Source organism: Anser brachyrhynchus (assembly GCF_964034855.1).
Source record: "Anser brachyrhynchus genome assembly, chromosome: 1".
Lineage (NCBI taxonomy): Eukaryota > Metazoa > Chordata > Aves > Anseriformes > Anatidae > Anser > Anser brachyrhynchus.
Window position 1 is genome coordinate 205,462,866 of NC_137694.1, and position 23,944 is coordinate 205,486,809.

The 23,944-nt window shown below is 38.4% G+C and overlaps 2 protein-coding genes across 41 annotated transcripts in view; one reads left to right on the forward strand and one right to left on the reverse strand.

The window, feature by feature from the left end:
• The window catches only part of LOC308190440 (uncharacterized protein), a 304,946-nt gene that overhangs the window by 225,847 nt on the left and 55,155 nt on the right, over nt 1-23,944 (forward strand). The window lies entirely within an intron of this gene.
• DLG2 (discs large MAGUK scaffold protein 2) overlaps nt 1-23,944 on the reverse strand; it is a 1,042,459-nt gene that overhangs the window by 112,333 nt on the left and 906,182 nt on the right. Inside the window, exon 1 of one of the 39 annotated variants that reach the window (XM_080581573.1) lies at nt 19,378-20,069. The exons of 37 other annotated variants lie outside the window; for them this stretch is intronic. The gene's annotated coding sequence lies outside the window, so the exon portion shown is untranslated. Of the gene's footprint in view, nt 1-19,377; nt 20,070-23,944 lie in introns of those variants that run through there. One more of the 39 variants, XM_080581572.1, reaches the window with a different exon arrangement.

Below are 23,944 nucleotides of genomic sequence, written 5' to 3' on the forward strand. Positions count from 1 at the left end.
AAGCATGAAGAAAGGAATAAAAGGGATGAAAACATTCCCAAGCGCATCGATCTTTTCTAAAAGGCAGTATTGAAAGCAGCCACAGAATTACATTAGTTTGCTACAGCTTCCTGATTAAGGGGGATTACCATTATTAATGCAAACAACTAATAGGGAAGGGTTGAGCACATTACAAGCCTGAATGAATTTTAAAAAGACAAATACATATGTTACCTCAGGATAAGTCAAGCTCCCTGCATGCCTCTTAGCCTATTACAAGGAATATTTTGAGTACTGTGCAACAGGATATCTAGGTGCAAACATATATGTTCTGCACTTGGCTGTCAATTAGACACAGAGGCTATATTTGATGGTCTGGGTGCTCTGAAATGTTGTTTAGCTTGATCACCAGATCATGTAAAATTGGAATAATGTCTGAAAATCAAATAAATGGCTCATAATCACTGCTGTCACTCTTGAGCTCATCACACGCAGAACCAGAGAACCTTTAAAGCACAAAGACCTAGCTAGACAAGATCTTCTTAAACCCAGTTCCAGCCTTAACAGAAAATCAAAACCAAAAATCCTCTTGATAAACTGCTCAAATCCTGTCTGTGATTTACTTAAATTTTGGCATTTCATAACTCTTGGAAGACCACACACAGAATCCAGTCCTCAAATGGCTAGATTCATTCTTCTAAGTAAATGCCATCGAAGTCTGCTTATTGGCTTTTTCACCAACACAGTGACTTTGTGTAAATTGCTCTTCCATTGTATATTGATTCACACGACAGATTTACAGAGAGAGCACTATTTCACCTACCAATCTCCATTTTGCTAAATAATCAATCCAGTTTTTGTTTCAGTCTTACCTGCTATGCTTGCCTCTCTTTTACAGCGTTTAATCTATATGCTGTTTTAAATGGCAGTGCCCTGTATCATACACTATCAAACGATCCCCTGAAAAAACAGATACATTATGTCAATCATATTCCTTTTCTAAAAATTAAATGCATTTTCAAAGACTGATATGTGGAAAATTTTCTCAACTTTACTAAAAAAAAAAGTAAAACTATCACTTTTTTATCCCATTTTGCATTTACCTCCCTGTTTGTTTCTAAAGCTGTTTTAAAGTGTACTTCTACATACTACTGAGACTTATGCATCTCTCAGTCTCCTGACTGCACATCATTCCTTTTTCTCCCTTCCTTATGACGGGCACTATGGGTATCATTTCCCAGATAAAGCACTATCTGTAGTTAAACAGATATTTGGAAGACCCTTTATGCTCCCTGTGCCAATTCTTTAGTATCTTGTAATGGATCACCCAAATCTGCCTAACCACAGCACATAGGTCAATCCTGCAGGAAGAAGACTTCTTCTGTCTCCCTGCTGTGCTGGTGAGCCACATTATGGACAAGGCTTAAAGATTAGTAGAAAACAGAAGTGCTGAAAATTTCCCACCTGATATCCAGGCTTTTTGTATTCTTTCATGACTTTGACAAGCATCACGGAATAAGAATGACAACCTCATCAGCTTTTCCCAAGGACCAGCAGTTTGTTCTCTAAAGTGAACAGAGGGTGACAGAGCATTGGAATAGGTTGCCCAGAGAGACTGTGGAGTCTCCTTCTCTGGGGATATTCAAAACCCACCTGGATGCTATCCTGCACAATGTGCTCTAGGTGATCCTGCTCTGTAGGGGGGTTGGACTGGATGATCTTCAGAGGTCCCTTCCAACCTCAGTCATTCTGTGATTGCTTTGTTTTTCTACCATGGTGGTTATTTTTGTTTTATCAGTGTTTTATACTACCCTACCTCAATTCAATGCACAGAGAGAGAGAGAACACATAATATATGTGTGTGTGTGTGTGCATATATAGAATGCAGAGAGAGAGATGGAGCGAGGGGGTGGGAGAGAGAGAAAAAGGGGCTGTTGAAAATGTTAACTGTTTACTGGCACAGACTTTCCCCACAGTTACCAGCCTACAGCTAGTGACAGCAGTTGGATTGCAGTGCCATATGTTCCCTTGAAAAGCAAATTCTTTTAGACTCGTTTTCATTGGGGAAATCATAATTTTTAATACGGTGACAGTTTTTCAAGACCACAATCTATGGCTTTGCCCTGAGATTTATCTGACATCTGTTTATTATGTAACTCCCTGGAGACTGCCTTTCCCTTTCCTGAAGAGGTTGTTGACAAAAATGGTGATATTCTGTAATATTTTATTGGCACTATGCTTTGGTTCAGCCTTGGTAGGCTCACTTCTTCAAGACACTCTGATTTTCTGCTTTTCCACTTGTGAATGTCCAGTATGATCTATGTAGGAAAAGGCAGTAGATCAAGATGATCACCTATGTGTTTTAGCCCTGATGAAGGTCACACCCGTACAACTTTCAGAGCCAGTTTGGACAAGGAGAGTCAAAACCCACAAAAACTTAAACTTCTTGAAGAACAAGTTATGACTTTAGTTTCCTGTGCATTCTCCCTAGAAAGACACATACTCAGATCAAAAGAGAGTGGCTTGGGTGAGATCATCTGGAAGTGTATTATGGGCCGGTGTTTGTGATCGAGTTCCTAAGTGTCTTCTGTGTGGTGGCAACTGACTGAATTTTTTGAAGCACAATGGGATGATTTAGCTGAGGCCTCAATGATTTCTCAGGTTTTCTCAGGTGAAAAGTGATAGGACACAAGGAAATGGCATCAGGTTGCACCTCGTGAGGCTTAGATTGGATATTAGGCAGAATTTCTTCATGGAGAGGGTGGTCAAGCATTGTAACAGGCTGCTCGGCGAAGTGGTGGAGTCCCCATCCCTGGAGGTATGTACGAGATATGTGGATGTGGCACTAAGGGACGAGGCTTAGTGATGGGACTCAGTAGGTCAGGTTGATGGTTGCACTTGGTGATCTTGAAGATCTTTTCCAAAACAGGTGATTCTATAATTCTATGGTAACAGACTGCATCAAACTGCATTGCCTAGCATTTTCCAAGGACAAACAGCACATGCTCACATGATTGCAAGGCATCAGAAATTTGCAACTGGAGCATGAGTCTGAGCCCTTCAGAGTGAAGAGGAACCAGAGGTTGCCAGCCTCAAAGCCACTTGGGAGCATAAAGGCATCAGGGAGCATAAGCCACAATTATATCTTTGTACAGATGCCTGTGTAATTTGTTCTTAAAGCTCCCCAGAGATTGAGACACTTCAACCATCCCAAACGTTCTGTTCTGGTGTTCTGCTCTCCTTGCAACTGCTTTTATTCCTAATATGTCATCTGAAGCTTTTTTTGCTCCTTTTAAGGATCATTCCTCCTAGCTTACAATGCAGAAGAGAAGGCAATATAGTAATCTGAAATATGTCAAAACTAGAAATATATTGAAATTAAAAATAATAATTTAAAGGGGAACACAGCTAAACAGACAGGAAGGAATAGCTTAGCAAGTGAAAACATTTTGAAAAAGTCTGCAAATGTCAGAAATGAGACCTTAAAGAAAATGACTGCATTCCAATTGGGACAGATGAAGCTCATTACTGCCAGTGGCCTACATGCGATAAAATGGGTCAGTATTGCTACAGAAACCTTTTTGGTGTGTCCCTGTAATTAGCACAGAAGTATTATTATTGTAATTAACTGAATCCCCTAGTACCTAGTGCAGTGTTCATGGCTGTAAGCAGGTTAATGTGAAAATTAATTTGTGCTAATTCATACAAAATCAGTGACGCCCAAACCAATCTGACTGCAGTGGCATTTTGTGGAGTAACAATATTTGCCTGTGGACTTAGAGAATGCTTCAAGAATGTCTCATAAACCCATTTTAGCTTTCACCTGTGATAAAACTCTTGTGATAGAGAGCTATCTTCTTTGGATAAATTTATCGCAAAATTCACTCCTAAATGGATATGTAGTGTACTAGTCTAGCCATAGAAATTGAAGGCATAAAGGGTTCAGGCAGCCTCTTTGGCCTGTTTCCTAGTGGTCCAAGGGGCTGCTTGGTCCCACCAAAGATTCCTGATCTCAAGGATGAGTTATCTTTTCATCTTGAGAGGGTTGTGTTGGACTTCAATGGGAAAGCAATGTACTTTCCCTGGTGCCACATGCACAAACAAAAGAAGATGATAAATATTCACCTGCCAGTGCAGTAGGCCAAGTTAAGCTTCAGAGCTTCGACTAAGCTGTCTTGTAATTGGGACTATTCTTGTACGGTCTGAACAGTGTCTAGATATGCTAGGAATGGCTAAATACATTTTTCCCCCCTCTCTTCTGTAGCCTGTGTTAAACCAACTTTTTCAATTTGCTTGGTTTGCCTTCCTTCACAAGGCTACAGTCCCGTACATCTTATGACTGCATATTACTCCTTAAGTTTAAAGCTGCAGTCTTTGGTCATCCTCCTGCAGAGATGTGCTACCAAAATAATGCCAAAGAGACCAATCACAATCTAGTCCTACTTCTTGATCCCTTCTTGTTCACTGCCCTCCCACCCAGAACCTTGAGGTGGGTAGATGGCAGGGGGTTCAAAAAGTCTGACTGCAGCCTATTGGGGTTAATCTTTTAGGGACTCAAATGAGAGGCTCAGGCTTGCCCACAGCTCAGGTCAGAGCTACCATCCTCCAGAGGACCTTCCATCTCCATTGAGGAGAGGAGGAACCGAGTGGAGCAGTCTTCCTTGCCCTTGTCAATAGCAGCAGGGTATTTGTCTGTGCTCTGTCCTTTCTGTCCCCTGTCCTAAACATGACAAATCAAAACCCTGACCTCCCCTTCTCCTGACTCTTTCTGTTACAACTAGAGGATGTAATTTCACAACACACTGCATTTCATGGCAAAAATAGCCTGCATGGTCTCTGCCCCCACTGTCCCATCACTTCTCATGTGGGGCTACAACTGATTGGGCCATTCTACTAAAGATTACTAAAGATTTAATGAGCATTAACACTGGGGATCAGTGAGCTGTGGCAAGGAGCTGAAAACAAGTGGACAGTTGTGAGCTCTTAGTAGCTTTAGCACCACAACCCCTGCAGAGCAAGCAAAGCCACAAAGCTCCACACTTCCCAGCTCATACACCCCCTTACCCTCCATCTGTACCCCACCAGAGGCTCAGTGAGAGCCAGGCATCCTCTCTGCAGCTCCCACAGCCCTCAGCACACCCTGGGCTGCTGAGCACCAACCCTGTATTTCTTCACTTGCACACTGCCAAGCATACCTCAATGTGCCCCATTCCTTGTCCTTTACCCAGCCAGGGTGTCTGATCCCCGTGTTTCTGTCCTTCCCACTCATCTGCCTCATTTCTCCACTGTTCCTCTTAAACTACCTGTATACAATAAGTTGGAGAAGACTTCCTTTTACATTTTCAAAGAATACATAAGCCTGCTTTCTATTCCCCCTCTTCAGCTTAACTGCTCTTCTGTTTTCCCAAAGCTTTCTATATCCCACTGATTCCAGATCTGGAAAAACAAACAAACAAACAAACAAAAAAACAAACAAACAAACAAAAAAAACAATACATTTGATTTTCCTTTCTATGTATGCATCTTCTTCTTGTTTCTCTAACTTCTGCCATGTATTGAGCTCGTTGGGTTCAATTTGTCTCCATTCTCCCAGCAGATTTCCATCTGAAGAGTGGCCCATGATGATTTCAGGTGCAATTTGCTATCATTACTTCAACTTTGCTTTTTACAAGGCCACTTAGTTGAAAGAAAATCAAGTTGATAGAGACTGAGTTGGGAGTGGAAATATCAGAATAAAGTGAATAAAGGACAGTGAAACAAACTGTCTTTTCTATAAAATGTAATGGGAAGCTTGCTGGAAGCTAGGCAGGTCATACTTTAATTTTTTAATACTATTAAATATGTATTTAGCAAAGGGCAATAAATAAAGCTTAATTATTTTTTTGAAGATAAACAGAAAGCTGAGAATATCTGACTATTCAAAGCTTAGAAGATACATAAGAGGAGCTCCTAATGACCCTACAAATGCAGCTTTAAAATCCTTTCATAGTGGAGCTTTCAACAGGGCATAATAGTTCAGTTCATTACAAAAAAATATATGTCTTTGAAATTAGGAGCCTGGTTTGACTTTCATGTGTTATTAGCTCTCAGTGGAGTTGAAGCATTTAAATTGATTGTAATGAGACATTAGCAGACACTATTACTGCAGCAAACCATTCCTGTTTTGAGATGGCTGGCTCAGGAGGCCTCTAAAAGCATCCCAACAGGCAGCAAGTATCTTGCACTGACAAAGGGAAACAAAAATCAGCTTTGTAGAGGTTTGCCACACAGCTGGCTCTGCTGCGCAGTGCCTGCCAAACGGCTGCTCTGAAGGGCACTGGTAGCAGAGGGCAGAACCCTTCCAAGGGAGGGGAGACATGACAAGGGGGCTGCTGGTTAAATGCACATGTGTTTTAAAATATACTCGAATTCCCGCCAGTCATTAAAATAAAAAGAACTAAGTCACTAGGAAAATAATAAAAATAATAAAAAAGATAAAATCAAAGCACACTTCTGAAAGTAATAATAATCATCTTTACCCACATATCTCCCATACACAGGATACTGATGGTGAATCTATTCCAAGAACTACAAGACTCTGTATCGTTTGACTTCTACCTCAGCTATGTCTCTTCTATTTCTCATTTTCAAAAACCCATCTCACCTTTATCAATATTTTCTAGCTTCTGCTACATTTTAAATACAACTCAATGAATGACTTTCTCTTCTCTCATCTCACCTTTCTGATTTCTTTGCTATATAATTATGTCAAAAGCCTGGAATAGTCTCTCACAATTACCCTACTTTCATGAAGCTTGTAAGAATTTCATAGATTTAAGACTGTAATAGATGCTTGTCCATGGATATATGCATATTTTTGTTTATTAATGTAGAGTGATTGTATAATGTAAATTTCTAAGGCAAGTACACTGAAAAAAAAAAAAAGATTATGAAACATTCTGAAAAGAAACCATTGCAAATGTGACAGCTGCTAAGAATCACTACGACTTTAATATGCCTCCTTCCCCTAGAGGTTACTATCCTTGCTGGCCAAGGAAACAGCTGTAGCATGCTCATGAAGGGCAAAAAGGCCTGGAGAAGGCAGAATTGCCCTTTGGCAGTTTGATGTCTTGCTGGAAAGCTTGTCAACCTTATTTACATTTTAATTTGCATGCCAGCCGCTACAATGCTTTATATTTGGGTTCTGCTTTAAAGTATCTGCTCCACTGCAATCACAATGACCTTTGCGTGTCTCCCCTGTTATCCCCTGGGGGCTGCAGCCCCAGCTTGCTCAGCTATCCACAGGACTGGCAGTGAGAAATGTCAGGCTGAGCATGACATTTATCCAAATGGTTGGCTTGCACATAAGGTAGCCTTTTCTTAATTTTTAAATGTTTTTTTTCTTCCCTGTAGGAGATTAAAGAGTGGCACAGGCAATAGTCACATCCCATGAAAAGGGAGTGCTAAAGGAATTCCCTTTCCTGCAAGACAGGGGCAGGACTGGAAGCATGCATAATATGGCGGTGGTTGCCCCTGAGAGCAGAGATGACAAGAGGGATGAAAATGGGCAGTGACTAATTACTATTGACATTATTCTTACCGATGGACTGACAACAGAACTTGGCAGGATTATACCCACTGGCTAGTCAAGGGGAGCACTGCCATAACCATGTCCTGCTCCAGATAACTCACAGCACAGGCACAGAAGTACGATACAGGCATTAGCCCCCAGCCTGTCAAGCTGCTTCAAAAATACAGTCTTTCTTACACCCAACGTAATGACACTTGTAAGCATACACAGATTAATCAAGGTTTTATGAGAATTACCTCTTTTGCATCTTTTGTTCATTACAGAAAAGACACTAGTGAATATATTTTGAACAAGAAAAGCTTTCAAGGCTGCTGAAGTATCCCTGGAATACAGAATACTGTTTTTGTTGTCACTGGCTAGTCCTGACTTTCTAATGAATTCATGGCTTTGGGATTTCCAAATACAGAAACATTCTCTTCTTTAAGTTACAGGGAACACCTCTGTGGATATAGATACAATAAAGAATTTTTAAATCCACATCTTTCACATTTCTGATTAATATTGATTAAAAACAAACAAACCAAAACAAACCAAAACAAAAAAAAGCATTTTTATACCCCTGTGACTATGGGCAGCACTAGTAAGAACAAGACCAAGGTGGGTGTACTTAGCACAGTAATATCGAGAGCCATATTTTATGGGGAGGAGGATTTCTTCCTAGGCCTGTTTGTAAGCACTGTAACACCTGGGTTTCTGTTACATGTATGCTTTTTGGGATCATCTCAGAGTTTTATTAATACATTCTACATTATTATAGGGAACCGGCTTTTAGCCTGTTCTCGAGTATCTACTTTAATGCATCCATATTGGTATACCACATTAAATAAAAACATGAAGCCTGACTCAGTGTTTACCAGTCTTTCCAAAGAAATATATGGGACCATCATTGTGGCAACATCTGAACAGTATTGGTCTACACTTCTTGTCTCCACGATGAGTAGTAAGCAGAATTATTCTCCTTGCTATTTCAACACAGGGAGCATTTCTTCCTATTTACAGATATACAAATATGTACCAGCTTCAGGTCTGCTGATGTCAATGATGTAAAACTAATCAATACAAATTCAGTTTCTTATATCACATTCTATGTCACCCACAGGAAAAAGATTTCTCGGCCCTTTCTGTGCCTTTCGTTCCCACTACCTTTAAGACCAGTTTCAGCATTTCCACACCAAATAGCAGTTTTTTATCATTTCATACATGTGAAAAAAATGAAGTGTTCAGATTTCAGTGAGGCAGCACTATCAACACAGTGGATACAGAAGACTCATATGTTACACATTTGTGTGAAGATAGAAACATTACTTTAAAGCACAAGAAGGTCCTGTGTTGGTTACAGATTTGAGGATAATCAAGATGAAGGGCAATTCTGAATGTGCATTTCCTCAAACCTGTAAATGCAGACTATATTGGCACTAGTCCTTTCTGTTTCATAAGATAGCATGTAACCCTAATAAGACAAACTGTTTAGTTTTTATTTATTTTTAACAGTTTCAACTGTTTGACTGGTCTGTTTATTCCTTTATCATAAGGATATGTCATTGCAAGCACAAGGAGATATGTATCTGAAATGCTATAATTCCTGGTGGATGACACCATAAAGTCAGTCTGTAACTTCAGTGCTAGAGGTTTCTGTCAACCTCTCTTATGCTTGTTTTGCCAAAGATTTTTAACTCAGAGAGTGCTTGACCTAAGAGCAAAATCTGGTTTGCCTGCATGATGGCTGAGACTGAGGACCTGGGTAAGATATGGTTGCATGAAACACTGTGATGACTTCACATATTTTAATGTCATTCTTCATCACAATTTCACTACACAGTTATGAAGGCACCAACATGGACAATGTTAGAAGGAATAAAAAATTCTGGGGGGCTGTTGCTCTCTGTCTACAATTGAAAAGAAACTAAACCTCTGAAGAGATCCAGGATCAAAGGATCTCGGAAATGTCAGTTGGATGGCACTTCTATCACGTTACAAGTCTTGATGCAGCAGGCATGGGAGAACAGGCTCTGCAACAGATCAGAGCCAATTATCAAAGTAATCCCATTTGGCCATAAAAATATCTAGTCATTTAATACTGCTAAGCCGTGTTTGTAATCACAGAGCTTAATGAAAACAACTTACTCTGAAAGGAAAGACAGGAAATCTCTGGAGTAGAAAGGCTACTAAAGAGGATGTTAACAAATGCAAGTAAATTTGAAGTTTTAAATTCTTTTATGTAGGCCATACTCTATTCATAGAGGTTTTTTTTTGTTTGTTTGTTTTTTAATCAGTCAAGCCAATGCTGAAGGCAGCTTCAAGATTCTGAAAGTGCACTTTTGTCTTCACATGCTGTGTAACACAGGCAAGTCTCTCAATTAAGGAAAGGGTTCTTTTGTTTGAATGAGATTCTGTTTAATTTCTGGCAGGCAGATTTCAGTTCACAGAGTAAGAGAAGAAATAATTACCATCAATAGAAGGATGAATAGTAGATGAATCTATAATTCTCATTACCCACCAGAATTTCAAAGTGAACTTAAACTATAAGCAAGCATTTAGCAGATCTGAGGAAAGGGGAAAAGGTATTGGACAAAAGTAGTATGGTTTCATTCAAATCTTGAAAAAAATCAAAAAATCAAAAATCAAATCTTGAATGAGTGGGACTTAACATCTGGGAAGAGCCTGAGAAGTATTCTCAGAATACTGAGAAGGGTTCACATTTCTTTTGAGAAGTCTGTCTCCTCCTTAGCATGTTTACTGCATATTGGATGTCAGACCCCAAACACTAGGGAGTATTTAGGTCAACTCTGGACTTTAGTGCTACATGTTACGGATTTTTGCCAGTTTAGACTGTAAACTCCTGATGGAGGGAAGCAAAGAAGCTCTAGATGGAGCTCACTGGTTCCCAGTGAAAGGACAAGAGGCAATGTACACAAATTGAAATACAGAAAATTCCATTTAAAAATTAGAAGAGAAACAAACAGCTTTTTTCTTCTAAGAATGATGGAAACTGCAGCAGGTTTCCCAGAGAGTTTGGAGTCTCCATTCATGGAGATACTAAAAACTCAACTGGGCATAACCTGGAGCAACCTACTGCCCCTGCTACTAGTTAGAGTAGATGATCTCGAGAGCTACATTCCAGTCTCAACTACTTTGTGATCTCTCAATAATCGGTCTAATTCTCTGTGGTGATATACAAATGTAACGTACAAGCAATGCTCTTTCTTCTCTTCTACTTAGAAATACAGAGCTCGTAAACCTTGGTGGCAAGATAATATATGGTTAACAACTTCAGTCCTTTAGAATGAAAAAAATCATTAGAATAAATAAAATATTACACTTAGGTGTGATAGTGTCCCCTGACTCATATTATTCTACCTGGTCACGCTGCTGTTGAATGACTGGGTACAGCAATATAAAGGTTTAATATCCGGCTATATTTAATATCAAACTCCCTGATATTGGCAGTACCCACGATGGCTGCAGGTCTGTCAGCATTTTCAAAGGTTTATAACAGCCATAAAAACTCATGGAGTATAGAAATGAGTCAACCAGTACTTATAATTGCTGGCATTTAGCACCAGAGAAGATGACTAAGAATCTATATTTGAAATACCTGGAGTTGGTGGAGTCCAAGTACAAATCCTGGGTAAGATCAACTAAGCACTACTTTTTTTTTTGTGTGAACTAAATACATGGAATTCTGTGCAGCTTACTGGTTGCAGAACTTTTAAGGCAGGCACTCACAAACTCATTTATGCTGCATTTTTGGTACACATTTCTTCTACTATCTTTTTAAAAGCATAATTTGCATTAGCTTCCCCCGAACACAAAATATTGTCATGTTTGGCATTCAGCTTCCTGCCCTTTCATCAGCAGAGGTGGCTGCATTTCACATTTGCAGAAATAATATTTAGGAAATTTCCTGGGGTACCATTTTCAACGGAAGATGTCATGTGTTTCATGCTCAAATACAGTTCAACAGCATTTCAAATGGTCTTTCCATTCTGTTTTAAACAACCCTCCAAAAATTAAGTTAAAACTAAAATTTAGGGAATTAGTATCATAAGGTCTCAGATTTTTCTCTGCCATAAAAAAGCATTCCTAGGATCATACGTTAATTTTATTTATATGTCAGTTTATTCAGTTATCTATATGCTGTGGCTTATGCAATTTATCTGAGCGATGGCTGATATTCCATACCACATGTTAACATAATTTACAATATCGTTGCCTTTTATCCAAAAGAATCCTGGTGTGTTTCTCAAATTTAATGCACTACAAATACCATATATCAATGGCATCTACATCAAGGGTGTCAGTCACAATTACAGAAATGCTGAAAATAAATTAAAGAACAGAACAGTGGCTAAATTAAAATGGTGCTTGATCTGCAGATTAAGTAGATTAATTTAACTACACCTTTAGCTGGATGACCTATGGAGTGTTTCAGCCACACTCAGCAAAAGGTGTATCAACCAGAAAATGAAAGGCTAAGTTAACCCTCATAGATGCTAAGGTAGGCATTAACCATGGTTGTGGTCTCAGGCTGGTCTTTCATTTGTATCTTGTTAGATATATAAAAATAGTGCAAGCAAGATCAGAAGCAGGCCCTGTATGTCAGTGCTTAGATCTTCACAGTTTCTATTATTCAAGTGAATGACATTATTATTGGAACAGAAGTTATTTACTTGCATGTTAAACACCAAATTTATACTGGGCAAAACAGTAAATTAAAGATGTTTCTTCCCTGAAAAGGATCACCTTTTTAATTCAAATACAATTTGGTAGCAGGGACACCATTCTCAGCACAGATGATCTAACATTAGATCCTTCTGCCCCTCTTTTCTCCTTGCCCCGAATGACAGTTTGGGGAAATTGAAAATTGAGGGGGAGGAGCAATGTTGTAAATATTTTGGCAACCAACAATTAGAAGGTTTTCATCAAATGTTTCCAAGTACTGTTATTGAAATTTTCACTTTTAAGTTGTTACCACCTGAATCTGAAAGCCTTTCAGAAATGTACAAGGATACATTTTATTTCAGCAGTATCTACCTCTGGCTTTGTTTTCTGGTTCTGGTGCTTCTGTGTTGTTGTTTTTTCATATAATGATCTCTCTCGTCTACAAGTATTTCTGTTAATATTCTAAAAGTGACAACAGGAATAAGTAAAAATAATTCATACATGTAGGCCAGAAAAAAAAAACGGGCATGTTTCTGGCATTTTGAACCTCACAATGACATGAAAGATCAGGTGTTTTTTCCCTTCATAGTATACTTTTAAAATCATACCTCTATGAAAATTCATCATAACCTAAATCTCAGGTAAGGCAACCTAACACTGGAGAACAGTACTGTGGGTAAAAGAAATAGAGAAGACAAAAATATTATTATTGCATAGATCCAAAAGAAAAGACAGGCAAAACAGTTAATTTTCTTCCTGTGTTTTTTATCTTGAGAAAAGTCCCGATGCAAATACAAATCATTATTTCTGGATCAAACTTTTTTTTTAGAATTAGTGGACAATCCTGCAGACAACACCTATAGCTAAGTTTGTTTTGTCTTCTGTTGACCGAGCTTTCAGAAAATAAACAGAAACAAAAATGTTCAGTGTTTCAGCCTCAATAAGTACTTCTCTGGTCACAATTTTTTGGCCATACTCACATTTTGCTAAATATCTGAAATAACTGAGGAAAAATGTCAGATTTTAAAGGTTTACAAATAGTGTATGGTAAAAGCCAGACTAATTTATGAATGGTAAATAACCTGAAATAAAGTTATGTATGCACTTCACAGTAATTCCACTAGAAAATGCATGAAAATACACAGCTGTATCTACTTTCTGTTTCAAACCCTTCTATTTTTGCTTTTTCATATCTCTACCATTTATTACCTATGCTGTGAAAGAAATTTAATATAAACAAAGTAGAATTTATACACATCTCTGAAAAGAGAAGAGTAAACTGCCCGAGTGTTATGTCAGCAGTCAGGTGTGAGTAGCAAGAAAGGAAAGACAGTGAAAACAAAGGAAGACATTTGAGTGTAAAGTATTCATACCACATAAACTTACAAAAGCCAAAATGCAATTGCTACCATAAAAATATCTTAGTGGCTCCACAAGGTTATTTCAGGAATCTTGTGAATCTGGATCAGTCTACTGTTATAACTCCAGGATGATAAAATTTTAACAGGGACAGAACAAAAACATGAGCAGGAAACATTTAAATTACATTTACCATTCTTACATTCAAACAAGGATGTTTTAGAACATCTCCAGAAAATTTTAGGGTTTAACTGACAAATTGCCAAATATTGTGAAATGAAAGTGATTCCATGCCTAGGAAACCTGTTTTGTATGTAGGAGTGCTATTTTCTCTCTCTTCTGAAACTTGGTTTGTGTTGGATGGGTGTATTTCACTGAACTATTTAATGCCTGTGGTTGTACCTTAAAAATGAGAAATACAGAGAACTGCTGCTAACAGAAGGGCTTCACCTAATGCTACTTACTGATAGTTATATTTTGCATTTCTGAACTATGGTTCAGCCCCCAGTTAGTGTAAACTGGCTGAGGAGGTCACAGCTAATCCATGGCACATGAATCAGATAATTATTTTGCCCATTCCCAATTTTCCATGTAGGATAACAGATTCCCTTTCACAAGGAATATTTTGGTAATGGGAGATGCACAGATCTGCCACAAACACATGAAACAGTATTGCAAATAAATACAGAGAGAATAAAATACCCTTCACAGGTAGCGTATACCGAGGGTGATGGTATTTGTGCTTATACGTTCTTAAAATGGCTGTAAGGTGGTGTTTTGAAGGAACATAGAGATTGTCTTCAACAAGCAATACTTTTCTTAGACACTGCTAGGTAAAATCAGTTGCTCCTTAGTATTGCAAGCTGCTCTGAACGCTTTTTTTTCTCATTGTACACATTACTGAATGTAGTGGAAATGTTTCTAAGAGTACAATCTACTTAATATGTAGAAATAAATAGCTATAAAAACAAAACAAACAAACAAACAAAAATGTAAACTGATTACAGTCTGCCTGGCTAGCTCACTTGCAGCATGTGGCTGTATACAACCCAGTTCAATCAGTTCTTTATTATTTCATAATGTTAAAGGTTATTACCACAACACAAAAAAGGGATAATAGCAAGTTCTTAAATTAGCATTTCCTTAGCTCAAATGCCAGCACACTAATCTCTTTCTTTAAAATTTAACACACAGTATTGTAAATCACACTTACAGAGTGGTTTGTTTTTTTTCTGTTCTCTTCCAAGTAAGAAACATTCCAGACGGAGTACAGTAAAGAATTAGAAGGGACACACCATGTCCCATTCTGTCAATTTGCAGATTCTTCAAGCACAACACATTGGCCAGTGTGATGTAACAATGACACTAACTTTCAGGATTTTAAAACTGTTGTCAATCCAGATTACACTCCTGCCTGGTTAAAATAATAGGAGATTTCTGCTTACACTAAGGAAGTATTCTGGGAATCAGGACTTCATCTGCAGTTTCATCAGGCTGATTTTGGAATGAGTTCACTGGTAAGTCCCAAATAGAAATATGGGGATGCCATTATTTTTAGCTTGTCAGGCAAAATAAAAACTGTATGTTAATATCATGCGTTAAGCCACCAACTAATAATGCAAAGTTCACAGAGGACAGAAGACAGTATGCCACTGTTTAGACAATTAATGAATCTGCCAGAGATGAGTATCGCTACTGTTTGCACACTGGCAAGTAGAATAACAAATGTTCTCCATCTCTGATGATTCCAGACAAGACAGAGAACTGAGGACCATATGAGCAGCAGAGGTTTAGGAGCACTTTCAGCCTGTAATATGATGGGTTTACAGCTATTTTCATGTAGATCTGATCCTGGATGTGAGTTGAATCATAGACCTCTTTTTATGGGCAGCTTCTACATAGTTTATAACTATTCTGTGATAAGAGACACAGCCATAGCAACCAACAGCATTTCAGCTATGCGCTAGGACAACACAGGCCTTCAGGGCCTTCCTCTGAGGGCACTAAGAAACTCCACTGAAAGCTGAAATGAGCAGATTTCCTCTTGAAAAGGACCTTTGACTGATACTATTCATGTTATTGGTTATCTGGACTATGTTAAATGTCAAGCAGAACTCAGAGCATTTGCACCGCTTCAGTTCATTTATATTTGGCTCCTACTGAATTCTGGTGCTGAATTCCCCAGAAACAGCTTTATTACAATGGAGCTTTCTCACCTGGAAGGTTTTGGTGATGGAGCTGCTTGTTGTGTTAACCACCTGCAGCATAGAAGGTGTAGGATTAACACCCAAGCAAAACAAACATCTACAAGCATCTACAAATTACTTAAACTTAGCACTTTTGAGATGGATTTTACATAGAAGTGATTTTTTCACTGCTTTCCTAACTTAAATACCCTCTCCTGCTTGTACAATCATACAAAACCTAAAAAATCTCATCTATCAGGATTAGACCTTTGCATGTATTTCACTTCCAACACAAGGAACAGACCAACATCAAAGAGCATGTTGTGTTTATGAACACACTCTGCTCCACTTGCCAAATTTGTTCCTTTCATGCTCTGAGTGTTTGATAATCCTTTAAAACAGTATTCCTCTGCCTTTCTCTCTGGGCATAGAAAAAAAATATTACTGTTTTCCGATGACAGATTATCATTTTTTACTATGAAGTTCCAGCTCTTCCCTACCAAAAAAAGTTACATTGGTTATTCTCAACATCAAGGATACTATATGTCTAGGCTGTTATTCCAACACCTTTTTCTACTGAAGAACTTCTCACTGAAAGCACATCATTATGATTACTGGTGCCTGTAGGTCCTTGTTTCATATCCATTGTGACTACTGAATTCAAATCTGAAAATCCTGAGAAACAGCATGCAATGTCACTTTATTAGTCTGTTCAATAAAAATAAAAAAATAAAAATAATAAAATACGAAGAGATTTAATAGATGGTTAATAGTTTTCAGGTCTATGCACTAGAGCTTTCTGTACCCAAGACTCAGCACAAAGTATAAAGGCATTCTTTTATCTAAAAGTATAGTTTGTGTGTGTGTGCTTGAAAAGGGAAAATAGAGGTGTTACAGGCACACAAATGTGAGTTTGCTGCTGCAGTCTCCAGCCACTTTTGACACAGGGAAAAAGCACAGTCAGACATTAGTTTTATTTATGGCAAACTGAAAAATAACTCTTTACCAAAAAATGTTGATCACTACCTGCCATGGGACTTCACAGCAATCCCGAAGGTCAGTAGACCTGAGATATTTCAGACCAAAGAAAAGAGATGGATTCCAAAGCTAAGGACATTTTTTTACAAGACATTTTCCCCCATACACTATATTTTATACGAAAGATAATTTGAACATCAGTTCCTTGGCTGGTTTCAGCTGTAACCAAAAGGCAAAAGCTGAGGAAGATTCCTCTTGGAGAGCAGATGTCTGCTACTCAGAGAGTGTTTTACTTCAGCCCCGAAATACTAGCCCTATTCAGGAATTAATAGGAAGCCAACACAATTCTTGCAGTTGTGCTGTAGCTCGCTTCCAGCAGGATACACCGCTAACCATGCAGATGGCTGTTATCTGTACCAGCTTGGGTAACTAAGGGGATTCAAGGCTCAGAACTCCACGGAGCATGCTGCAGCCACTTGCTGCTGGGTGGAGAGGCATGGATGACAGGAGCAAACTCATATCCAGATAAAACAACTGTGCTCTCCAGACCAGAGAGAATTTAAAATACATTTCTTAGTCACTGCTGGTTTTCCCTCAGCAACACTCCCAGACTGTTAGGCACCCAGAATAAAAAGAGATTTTTGCCATGTCCTCTGGCTCCTTTCCATTCACTTGGTCTCAGTCTTATCTGGACCAAACTTCAAGTAGCTGGTTTCATCTGGGTCCAAGCCTCCATACCATTGCCTACAGACTGAAGTAGCTGGTAGCTTAATTTATTGTGCTATAACAAATAGCGAATCTGGAGCTCCGGTGCCCACAAGAGCCATATGCCCATATCATAACTTTCTCCTTTTAGGGTTGCTTTTCCTGTCCTAATTTATACTTCCTGAGTTACAGTACATACATTTACATGGTTAATGTTCAGATTGCTGAGATTACACCACAGTGATGCATGCAATATAAATGCCTAGACAGATGGATGCAATATCACAGATTTCTGAAAGAAGGAGAACTTGCAAAACCAGAAGCTCACACTTCAAGAAACCTCATTTGCTAGCACAGGGGTCACTGAAAATAGATCTGAATGCTTAAAAAGCAGCTAAATAGCCTTAAATAAAGCACTGCTGACACAGGTATATACTCTTTCCTAGAAACAGGAAATCTGTTAAGCTGGCAGGAAATGATCTTCTTGAGAAATTCTGGTGTTTGGTGGTTTTTTTTTTTTTTTCAAATTTAGGTTTTTATAAAGAATAAGTGCAAATCTGTTCTGCAAAGAAAGTCTGTGGCAAAAGCCACTTTGCCAATTGCCTTAATCTTTAAATAAAAATGATGCTAAAAAGAGGTCCTTTATTAATTAAGCCAGTATCTGTTCAGCAGCTTTGATGCTTCACACGTAACTCATAGAATAGGGTATTTCCAAGAGGAAGCAGTATAAGTTTAAATCACTACAGGGTAAACAATTTGGACTGACAACAGATGAGAGGTCTCTGGAAGAGAGTCTCTCTCCAATTACTAATAATACAGCTATAAGACAACAGGTGCTGGTCTGCTGAGCTCTCTTGATATTTTGATAAAACAAACTCTCCTCTCCTACCGACGGAGAAAAAAAGAAACTGGCACAGAGGGACAGAATCAATGTCTGTCTGCTTTGATAATACTGCTGATGATAAAAGGAAAACTAAAATTGTCACTCACGACCACCTGCCTCTCCTGACAAGGGATACAGGTATTGTACAGCAATGTTATTATTTCTGTTTGGTAAAGTATGCTGTTCAATTCCTTTCTGGTTAAAGGAAACAAAAAATATTTTGCCAGTTTATTGATCTTTAAGGTAATTGGCAAGCTAATGTGGGCAGATATTAAAGGAGCTTTCTTGAAAAGACAGAGAGATCATAGTGAAGCAAATGATAATTAGAAACTAAAGCTGGTGAAATTCAAAAAGTAATGCAGATATTATAGAAAATACTTCTTTTCCCTGCCTTGCTGTGCTATATCATGTTTCCCACAGTTTGTTTCAAAGTCTCTCTTTGCCTTTCATCTTACACATCTTTCAGCACTGTTGTTATGCAAGATGGGGAATCATTCATTTTAATGTGATACTAAGCATATTACCACAAAAACAGAGAGAGGATACCATTTTACTGATTACCTAATTAAAAAAACTCTACAATATATATTCTTTGCAGCCCTGTGCTGCACACAAAAGATTTAATGCCGAATCTGAAAAGCCACATAATAAAAGCAAAGAATTTTTAAATGCTTCTGATTTTACCTTTTTTTTTTTTTTTTCTCCCTCTTGTTATAAAAGCTACAACGATCACTCTCTTTAACTGCTAATAAAAGCAATTTAACGACAGGTAAATTTGCTGGTTTGTAGCTTCTTTGAACACCCACCACACTCACGAAAGGAAAGTAACTTTAGCTAGAAAAGAGATCCTCACAGCACTATGGTGAATAATTCATCATTGCATTTTTCTTTTCATCTCATTTTGTGCCAGTAACATACACAACTGAAAATACTGTAAAAGCTAAAAACAACCACAGACAAGGACTTCCAGCAGCAAAACACAAATAAAACTAGCAGGCAGGTTCCCCCAGCTTATATAATAACAGCTTTAGCTCGACAGAACCCACATCACTCACCGAGGGCAGAATTCACTTGAACAAAAGCAGAGCCCAGTCACCAAATGCAGCTTCGCAGGACTCTTAATGCGAGATGCTCCTGTCTGCTGTTCAGTTCACACTTGCCTTTATAACTAAGCCAACCAACAACATTCAGTTGCTGAACCTGATGAATTATAAAACGGTAGCTCCCAGACTCTCATATTTTACATCACAGGGGGTGGTCATCCAGCATACACACTGCCTGTGTACATATATTCTGCTATAACTCATCCTGATAAACACATCAGTGCTGGCAGCAGTGACAGTAATTGGTGCTCAGGATGTACAAGCACAAACCAATAGAGCACACTCCCACCTTCTGCTCTGTGCAACATCTCTACCTGTCAATCACTGCACCTTGTTAAGGTGGAATGATCAACTGCACTTCAGGGGAGAAGCTAAACTCAGAGGAGAAACCATCTACTAGAACCGAATTCTTCCCTTAAACCTTTCTTAATACAGTAGTAAATGCATCCTCAGTCTCTTCTAGATACAGTTTTCATGTTCTTGTTTTGTTGTTTTGTTTTGTTTTTTAATCTTCAGAAAATCATCCCTTCTTAAAGACACAGTTCTTGTTTAGTCACTAACACATGGTTCACATCTTCCACTATCATGAATGGATATTATTGAGGCTAATTCTGTGGAATTTAACAAGAATAAACTAACAGCAGTGCTCCAGCAACAATGACTATTAAAAGCAATATACCTATTAGTTAAAATTAGGCATATATTTTTAAAGACTCTTGTAAAATGCTGGTAGGTTTTAAGTACATCCTTAAAATTAAAAATATGTATTTGTAATGTTCTTTACTTCTCTAATGCCTTTTTTCCATATTCTTGCATTGTTTTAAAGCAAATGTACACACACAAAATAACAGAATCAAACAGCTAAAGCTCAGATACATTAATATAGTCAATTAAACTAAACAACTTGAAATAGGATTAATTACAACAATGGCAATCACAGTTGCTGCACATGACAGAATCTAACTCTCACAATTAGCCCCCAACAAGCAAAACTGGTTATGGTATCGGTCATACACAGCCAAGGATCAGTCACGGAAAAGATCACTGTAAGGAAAGTCTTTTTTAATCAAGCAAAAAATGTTTATTCGGAGGAATATCTAGTGATCTTATCCACATTTTACACAAACTCAAGGCTATTTGTATAAGTGTGGGGAGTGAATGAGAACACTTTATGATGATTTTCTGTTTCTACATCCCTGGTAATGACACTCAGAGGGCTCTACTTGGAGCCTGAACTTTCTCCAGCTCCTTTCTTTCCCCATGGCTGTAAAACTCTCCCAACATTTGGCACCATGACGCAAGGTTGTGCTTTGGAAGGTGAGTGATGTTGTGTGAGCGGCTGTGCACTTTCCGGATGCTTTTCCATGAACAACTGGGCTGAGGAATGCAAATGAAGCCTGCGCATGGCAGCCCAAGGCAGAAACCCAACCCTTGTCACCATCTGGAACGCCTGATGTGCGTCACGATGTGGGTACGGGGTGTTGCATTTCATGCATAGCAAAAGCAAGTCCTATATATATCCCTTTTCTCCTGTCCTCAGCTGCTTGTTCCCCCCCTCCTCATTTATCTCTTTGTGTTCGACACCTTCATTATTTGAGAAAAAAAATCACTAGAGGCCAGAGGCACAAGCAACCTTACTTGCATGAAGAAAAAGCTGTACATAATTGGGTGGCAGAATATAGGGGAGATATATCAGGACTTAATCAGAACAATGGTTTTAAGTCTATAGCTTTATCAGAGGAAAGAGCAGCTGAGTTTCAATAACTGGATTCTCCAGTGATGCTGGCTGGGGATAATCCAAAATGGCCAGAAAAAAATCTAAGTGACAGACACTGGCTCAGGGAGAAGTAGCAAAAAGAACTGTGCCACTGAATTTGGCTTTACAGAGACGAATTCCATTCTCACAGATTTACGTGTTTTACTTGCAAATTATGGAGATTCACTACAATGGCCAAAGCAGAAGAATTTGTTGTCTTGTGTACTAATCAGGGTTTTCTGACTTATTTTTCATGAAAAGCAGGTTTCATACTACTATAAATTCTGCTCAAATGCCCCTAAATGGCATTTTTCTTTTTGCTTTGCCTTAACCATTCAGGTTTGAAGAGGCTTACCAAAAATCTATGTAAACATGACAGTGATTTGGTGCAGCATGGTGAAGACGTAGGCAATGTTTGATTGAATCTTCTTGACCAATATAACATTCATTCTAAAATTCAGTTTACATTTATTGAATTACAGGTTTGTAAAACTGACCAATATCACAGCAATGTATCACTACAATATTTCATAGCAGTGTGTAGGTGGCATGCATAAGCCACAGTCTGTGGTATTACACAAGAGTCACAATTCCAAGAAACACTGCTACCTCATTTCACGCTTATTTTCAATTTTTGTTTAGCTACCTTGGCTTCCATGTTATTTTCCATGGGAAATATTTCATACCTGCCAATTCCATAATATTCAGCAGTGTGGTGCTCTATCAAAAATGAGCCATATAAAGCCTGCTACCTTCTTAGTGAATGAATACACTCATCTAACAACCTGTCTTCCAGGCTCTGCTCATGGTTCACATTCTATCGCAGAATGTGAGATTTGAAATTTGAACTTTCTCACTTCACTGACAGGTGTGTGAAAATCCCATATGGCTGCCAGATTTATGTGTACCTACATATATATTTAGTTTGTATTTTTAAGGAGTTTGTAACGAACACATTTAGTATTGACTTTGAGGTTCTTCGCTTCAATCTGCAAAATAGAAATTATTTAGAAAAGAAAAAAGAAAAAAAAAAAGACAAAAGCATTCCCATTTGATGCCAAAACATGACTTCTTTCTTATACCATCATGTGGTATAATATTGACTACACCTTATACCCATTTGCTAGCTAAAAAGAGCACAAAGATCACTGGGGAAAAGCCAAAGCATTCAGCTGGAATAACAAGTTACCTTCTCAAGTCAAGAAGCAGCTAAGGAAAACTCAAATGAAGAGTAAATACAGGCAGGTTTGATACTAGTAAGATCACGAATTAGCTAGTACAGTTAGCACACATCCCAGTGAGGCAAAACCAGACCTCCAGGATGTCCACAGAGTGGACCCAGAGTTCCAGGTGAATAAATGTGAACCACCGGAGACAATTTCTAGGTTATCCCAGATGGTCCGGATCAGTAGATTGGTCAGTAATTCTCACCATGTGGCTTAAGAAGCCATCATGCAAACTAAAGAGGTATTTATTTAGTACCTTGCATTTAGCAATTACACTCTTCAACCGCTTTAGTGATTTTTTTTTCCAGATTTAAACTGGCTAAAGCAAATGCTCTTTCATCCGATAGCCTATTGATGGCACTGTCAGAGAGCATCACTAAAGCAATAAACCCAGCAGGATTTAAAAAAGGACTTAGCATTTATCAGACAATAGCATCCAGAAGAACAGTAATAACAAGAAACATAAACTTTCTAACAATCAGGGGATCTAGTAAAGCTTTGTTTCCCACAAATGTTTCTCCTTTGATCTCAGACCCCACCCATTGCCCTGCCTCAATCTGCAACATTTCACATCACACCAGCTTCTCCTGGGCCCCTTATAAGACAAAGCCCAGGACTTGGGTGGCTCCAGGTCACTAACCAGTTTGTTGCCCGTTTTCTTCCCAGAAAAAGCACTAAATTACATGTCCTCCCTAACCCCACTCAAAATTGCCACGAAATCTGTAGGAGCTCAGCTAATTCTGAGACCTCCCTTTTTCCAAGTCAAAACCAGCTCAGCATATTTGTCTTTTATTACATTTGGTAAAAGTAACCACCGGTTACACAAAAATTCAGTACCTATATTCTCCAAGAGGCAGTTGGGTTAAATGGCATTGTTGTATCCTTTGAGTACAGAAATCTTGGACTTGATTCCAGCAAAGACCACTGAGGATTTATGAATTTCACAAGCTCCTCCACCATAAGTAGTCTGAATACAGTAAGAATTTGTCCTTTTAGTTTTACCTATATGGTAAAAAAGTACCACCCATTGAGTCAGATAGATTTCATTGCTGTAACCTACGTACATCATTCGTTGTAAAATAAACAGCAGTGACAATGTAAATGAATTTAATTGTCACAGCAAGGTGATGGAGAAATTCATTTCCTCTCAATGTAGCACACTTGTAATTCCATTTAAGAACAGTTTTTAAATAGCGTTTGAGTTCCTAAGATTAATCCTTGTGAGGACAAATGAATAAAACCGTATATTTAGATTAATTAACAAATTAGCTTGCACAGGGCTTTGAAGATGTAAAGGACTGTACAAGTGTTATTTCTATAATAATATTTTTCTGAATTACTATACTTTTCTTCTTCAAGTGACATCTTTTTTGCTGCAAGTGCTGTGTGCAAGCTCGTCTCCTTTTTGAAAAAAAAAAGAAAAAAAAAGAAAAGAAAAAAGAGAAAAAAAAAAAAAAAGGAAAAAGGGAATTAAAGAGGATATGCAGCTAGGTCTGAATGAAGAGACACCCAAGACAGCGATTCCTGTCGACCAAGG